Below are 7,093 nucleotides of genomic sequence, written 5' to 3'. Positions count from 1 at the left end.
CTTTCTGGGGTTCCTGCTTAAGACTTCAGCATCGAATTCCAACATCCAAACTCCAACATCAAAAAACCATCAACTCTGTCCTTTGCCTTGCCTCTTATCTGTGAGTCCCCACCCTCAATACTCTACTGCTCTACTGGCACAAGAGGTTTACATAATTACTTAATCAAGTAAACTATGTATCCGATATAATCTAATATGATGCTAGAGGAAAAGATCAGTTTACACACATAATCCAATATTTCTTTTTGGAATTCATCAATAATATCAAACTGCTGCAGTGTCTGACCAGTAGTCTTCCATTTCTTTATCTGCATATTGTTGTTTTAACCATACACCTTGTAAAATAAATTTTGCTTCTTTTTGCAGTTTTCCTTACTTCTGATTGTGATATGAGAAATATAGTATGGTGCTTTTGTGTACTAAATACAGACTATTTTTCTGCTTTTCTATGCTATTGTTGACAGAGAGGGTTCTTTTTTCATTGCAGGAAAGAATTCAAGGACTGAACCAGGCAACAAGACAGTTTGCTGAATAATGTTAAAGGAAGGAAGCAGGAACATGTGAGTGAGGCATGTGCTGAGAAACACACAGGTAACTTCCAAATGGAGTCCTTGGGCAAGGGCCCGGGTTAGTAGATAAATTGAGCCATTGTTTGAATAACCTTAGGTTTCTAATCTCTTGAAGCAGATGTTTTTCCCTGGAAATCTTGGAACTTGTCAGCTGCTGATCTTGCTGCACATAGAGGTCTCTGACTCTCCACATGCCTCTCTCTCGATAAGTGGATCTCCACCTACCTCAGGTCTCTAGATAAATGACTCTCCACATGCTCCAGGTTTGTTATTCTCCTACCTCAATCCCCACTTCTCTGATATGCAACCCAAAATCTTTTGAGGAGTGAACTGGAGGTCTCGTCTTCCATAACTGCTTTCTGCCACCTGGGACTATATACCTACCTCCTTTGAGTGAAACTCAGAGGTGTCCCTGCTACTGGGTCTTTGGGGCATGGTATTACAGGAGTTTCTGGTGGTATGGCATTGAAAAGGGGCATATCCCTGGACAAGCAGGAGATAATCTGTACTGCTAGGATCTGCCACCGAAAAAAGGACTGAAGGCACTGTAGGATACAAGGGGCAAAGGTCAATGCAAGGAGTATTAAGTCTAGGGGAATTAAGAGTGGTGCAAGAAATGACCAAATATTGGCCAGGAAAAGTCAAAGAGGGAATCCAGGTTTTTAGCTACCTCCTTGAGGTGGGTGGCTTGATCTGTTAGGCTTCAGAGATCATTTAGGATTTCTGATGACTGGTTGATATAAAAACAACATTCTTCCTTGAGGAACATGCATACCCCTCCCTGAAAGGCAGTTAACAAGTCTAGGGCTCTTCGATTTTGAAGGCCTACAGCGTCTAGGGAATCTACCTGGCTATTTAGTCATAAAATGCTCTTGGTTGTTGTTTCTAGCTCTTGTGCTAGTTCCTTTGAGAGGTTATAATGGAATGTATGGTGGTTGTGAGCCCCTCTGCTCCCAATCCATCTCCCACTAATGGGGTGAAGGTCAAAATAAGAACTGGGAGAGGAAACTTCTTCTGATGGGCCTTGAAGATATGATGGGCCAGGAGAGAGAAGGACTCTGAACCATTGGTGAAATATATTTCTAGGCTTAGGAAACTAGGGAGCACAGCCCTTCAGAGAAAGAAACCGCCCTCTCTTGCCTCCAGAGTAGTGGAGAAGGAGATGGTGGCTATAAGGCTGCAAACTGATGTAATGCAACCAGCTGGCTTATTTCCATGTTCCTGTCCACAAATGATTTGCCTGTTCATTTGGTGCTGGAAGTTGAATTCAGGACAGGGCCATTCTAGTTGCAATTACGGGAGCAAGAGAGGGTGTTATTCCAAGTTTCATTTTGTTCCCCTCTTTCTTGAACGGGAGAGTCCCTCTTCTGCATTCTTTTACTCCAAAATGAATCTACTGTTTCCACTGATAAAGCTGTTGATGAGATCACTGTGGCCATTTAAGGTGGTGGTTTTAAAGAAAAACTTGGGGTTGGGTCTATTCTGGTAGTACTGAGTTCCTGCAGAACAGTTTATATGAGATTGGTTTAGGAAGAAGTCCTCAGCTTCATCAGGATGGCTTCCATAAAGTAAGCTCCAGTTGTGCACATGGTTGTTGGCAATAGTTACTACAGTTTAAGGTTGTGGCTGCATGCTAAACTACAGATTGTAGTAGATTGTTCCTGCTATTTGAAGCTTAAGAGTTAGGAGAGAAGGGTGGTGGGAGTCATAAATACTGACTTTTATTTATTTTTTAAACAACTGTTTATCTACCAAGGTAGGGTTATTAAAACAGATATGACAATAGTGGCAATAAGCAGGAGACAATCCTAAAAGGGCTGTTGCAGTGTAGGGGTTTCAAGACAGGTACTGTAATGGTTAGACTAATGTACCAACTCAGCCAGGTAATTGTGCCTAGTTGTTTGGTCAAGCAAGCAGTAGGATCATTGTAATACAAGGACATTTATGTATTTTAGTCACCAGTGACTTTACTTCATTGATAGCTGATTACATCTACATCAATCAGGGAGATTGAGATTGCCATCAGCAATGAGTGACCTTTATCCAATCAGTTGAATGCCTTAAAAGGGAAAGTGATTTCAGCATTCAGAGAGAAATTCAGAGCTCATCGTTGGACAGCCAATGACTTCAGGAAACTGATCAAGGACCTTCATTGGACTTTCATTGGAGCCCTCGTCTGCAACCTGCCAGCAGAACCTGGACTTGTGCATTCCCACGGTCATGAGAGACTCAAAATAGCATACTATTGACAGATATCTCCTGTCGATTCTGTTTCCCTAGAGAATCCTGACTAATAGAGCTTGGTACCAGAAGTGGTTCTTGAGGAACAGAGTCTTAAACATGGAATGTCTGAAGTGGTTCTGGGAGTTTTGCAATTGACTGTCTAAGCTAATTGGACTCAAGGGTATTAATGACTCCCGTTTCAATAATGAAGAGGCTGCTAACAGTCCATGGAATGAGTTGGCAATAGAGATATGAAAATATCACTCTATTCTACTTCCATGCTTATAAGAAGCAAAGACCTTGGCAAGAGTGTTTTCAACACCTTAACAGAGTGTTATGGAGTCAAAAGGTATAATGATTTTGGCTGGTTTTTCCATGATTATCTGGATGCAGTTACAAAAGAAAGAGATGTGTTATAGGCTTCACATTTGAGACTTAAATACTGCACGACTGATGTGAAATTTTCTATGTGTGCTCTGGAAGAAAATCTTGTCTCCTGTAGCCATAGGATTCAAATATCTGAGTACCAAACTCAAGACACTCATTGTACAAGTAGCAGAGTTACAAAAGAAACTAAAATCTCAACTCCACAGGGTTTCTGCAGTTAAAGTGAAGGCATTAATTGGAAAGGAATGGAACCCAGAGGATTGGGATGGAGACATATGGGATGATGATAATATTGGTGGAAATATTGTTACCCAAGATTCTGCTGAGACTTTACCAGATACACCTGTGATGGCCTGTCCTGTGGAAACCACATCTTGTCAACCATGTATCACCCAGCCTCCAGCATGGCCCAGGGAGTCCAGACCTCCTTCCAGCCCTGAGATGTGTACCATACAAACTCTGGCATGTATTGCTGAGTTTCCGTTCTGCCCTGAGGAATCCGAATTCCAACCCTGCCTGAAGAGATTAATCCTGTCTCACAAAAAGAAAATTCAAGGGAATGTCCTAAGGTCAGGAGCTTGCAAGACATTTCTAATCCCTCTCCTTCCCCATCACCACCACCCCTCTTGTCTTTGAGACCTATTACTAAACTAAAATCATAACAAGTTCCCAAAGGTGAAAGACAATGTGTGACCCATGAGGAAATATATTAAATTCTGAAAGAACTGCATGAGTTTTCTAACTAATATAAAAAGAAATCAGGTTAATATATGTGGGAATGGATGCTAGGGATATGGGATAATGGTGGAAGGAATATAAGTTTGGATCAGGATGAATTTATTGATATGGGCCCATTAGGCACAAATTCTGGATTCAGCAATGTAGCTTGAGGGATTAGAAAGGGCTCTAACAGTTTGTGTGACTGATTGAAATATGGACCAAAAGATTGCCTAGCATTTCTGAGATTTAGATGACCAGTTTTCCCTGGTATACAGTAGAAGAAGGAATTCAAACACTTAGAGAGATTGGAATGCTAAATTGGATTTACCCTTTGAGACCTGGCCACCCATCCAGGAATGTCCAGAGGACACAACTTTAACCAGGACTGTGAGGAATAATTTTGTAAGACTAACTTCATCTTCCCTGAAGAGCTCTGTGGTTGCTCCTCTCTGTAGTACACATATTACTGTAGGGAAAGCTGTAATGAAATTAGAATCCTTAATCATTATAAGAATGACTGGCTCTCTTGGTGTGGTAAAAGACATGTTTCAGCAGTTAATTGCCAAAGACAAGGAGGGAATGGCTACCACAATGAAAGGCAGATTCAAAGCAGCACTCAAAATAGTCTGAATTGCATAGAGGTATGGCATTGGCAAGTACATTATGAGGAACCTAGAAGTGAAATAAATGAGCAGTCTACTAAATTTCTTCTGTATCTGTATAAACAGAAGAGTTCTAAGTTAAGTGAACAAATCCCTAACTCAAATTACAGATGCAGATAATCACAGTCTCTTAATCAGTTCCCAGACTTGAGAAAGTATACAGACCCAGAACCCCTTGAATGAAGACAAAGCCAAGTCTCCTTGGGAAACATCCAATTAAACAGCCCAAAATTTATCCTGTTAATCGTCCTCCCACCTTTCCCCCAATGAGACCTACAGACCTATCAGAAGTGATATTAATTCCAGGAGACCCAAAACAGTCAGCATAGGGGCTTATGGAGATCAGGTGATTAATGGAATTTTAGCTCAGGTCCCTCTCACAGTGGATCTAGTGTATCTGTGGACCCATTCTTCAACTATTTCCCCAATTCCAAAGTGCATAATTGGAATAGATATACTCAGTAACTGGCGGAATCCCCACATTGGATCCATGACTTGTGGAGTGAGGACTATTATGATTGGAAAGGCCAAGTGAAAGTCTTTAGAACTGCTCCTTCCTAGCAAAATAGTTAATCAAAAGCAATACTCGATTCCTGGAGGGATTGCAGAGATTAGTGCCACCATCAAGGATTTGAAGGATGCAAGGGTGGTGATTCTCACCACATTCCCATTCAACCATCCTATTTGGCTTGTGCAGAAAACAGATAGATTTTGGAGGATGACAATGTATTATCATAAACTTAAAACCGGGTGGTGACTCCAACTGCAGCTGCTTCCCAGAATTGGTATCATTGTTTGAGCAAATCGACACATCCCCTGGACCTGGTATGGTGCTGCTGATCTGGCAAACACTTTTTTCTCAATTGCTATGAGTAAAGACTACCAGAAACAGTTTCCTTTGCCAGCAATATACCTTCACTGTCCTGCCTCAGGAATGTATCAATTGCCCAGCCCTATATCAATATTATCTGCAGGGGACCTTGATCATCTCTCCCTCCCAAAAGACATCACATTGGTCCATTATACTGATGATATCATGTTGATAGAACCTAATGAGCAAGAAGAAGGAGACTCTAGACTTATTTGTAAGGCATTTGGGTGAGAGAGGATTGGAGATAAACCCAACAAAAATATAGAGTCCTTCTACCTGGGCAAAATTTCAGATGTCCAGTTGTATGGGGCATGTTAAGAAGTCCCTTCTAAAGGGAAGGATAAGCTGCTACATCTGGCCTCTTAGTTGGTCTCTTCAGATATAGGAGACATCACATTCCTTGTTTGGGTGTGCTACATCTGCCCAGTTACTGAGTGACCAGAAAATCTGTTAGTTTTGATTGGGAACTAGAACAAGAGGAGCTATGCAATGGGTCCAGGCCACTGTGCAGCTGCACTATCACTTGGTCCATATGATGCAGCAGATCCAATGATGCTGAAAGTTTCAGTGGCAAATAGAGATGCTCTCTGGAGACTTTGGCAGGCTCCTATAGGAGAATCACAATACAGACCCTTAGGATTTTGGATCAAAGCCCTGCCATCTTCTGCAGATAACTTCTCTCCTTTCGAGAAATAGCTTTTGGACTGCTACCGGGCCTTAGTAGAGCCCAAACATTTAAACATGAGTCATCAAGTTACCATGAGACTGGAATTGCTTATCATAAGCTGGGCGTTTTCTGACCCAACAAACCATAAAGTTGGGTGTGCACAGCAGCACACAACAATAAAGTGGAAGTAGTATATATGAGATAGGGTTTGAGCAGGTCCTGAAGGTACTAGTAAGTTACATGTAGAAGTAGCCCAAATACCCATGGTCAACACCCCTGCCATATTAACTTCTCATTTCCAGCCCACAGCTTTAGCCTCTTTGGGAGTCCCTTAAAATCAGTTGATTGAGGATGAGAAAAGTTGGGCCTGATTCACAGATGGTTCTGCATGATATGCAGGCAACACCTGAAAGTGGACAGCTGCAGTACTGCAGTCCTTTTCTGGGACATCCTTGAAGGACGGTGGTGAGGGCAAATCCTCCCAGTGGGCAGAACTTCAAGCACTGCACCTGGTTACTGATTTGCTTGAAAGAAAAAATGGCCAGAGGTGCATTTTTACACTGATTAATAGGCTGTTGCCAGTGCTTTGGCTGAATGGTCAGGAACTTGGAAGGAACATGATTGGAAATTTGCTGACAAAGAGGTTTAAGGAAGAAGTATGTGGTTAGACCTTTCTGAGTGGGCAAAAAAACATGAAAATCATTTTGTCCCATGTGAATGCTCAGCAGGGGTGACTTCAGCAGAGGAAGATTTTAATAATCAAGTGAATAAGAAGACCCACTCTGTGACTAATGTTCAGCCTCTTTCCCAAGCCACTCCAGTAATTACCCAATGGGCTCATGAACAAAGTTGCTTCTGAGGTCAGGATGGAGGTTAGGCATGGGCTCAGCAACATGGACTTACCCTTAACAAGGCTGACTTGGCTACAGCCACTGCTGAGTGCCAAATTTACCAGTAGCAGAAATTCACAGTCAGCCCCCAATATGGCACCATT

Source organism: Dasypus novemcinctus, chromosome 4, assembly GCF_030445035.2.
Source record: "Dasypus novemcinctus isolate mDasNov1 chromosome 4, mDasNov1.1.hap2, whole genome shotgun sequence".
Classification (NCBI taxonomy): Eukaryota; Metazoa; Chordata; class Mammalia; order Cingulata; family Dasypodidae; genus Dasypus; species Dasypus novemcinctus.
The sequence above is the reverse complement of the archived record's forward strand: the minus strand, read 5'-3'. Positions refer to the sequence as shown.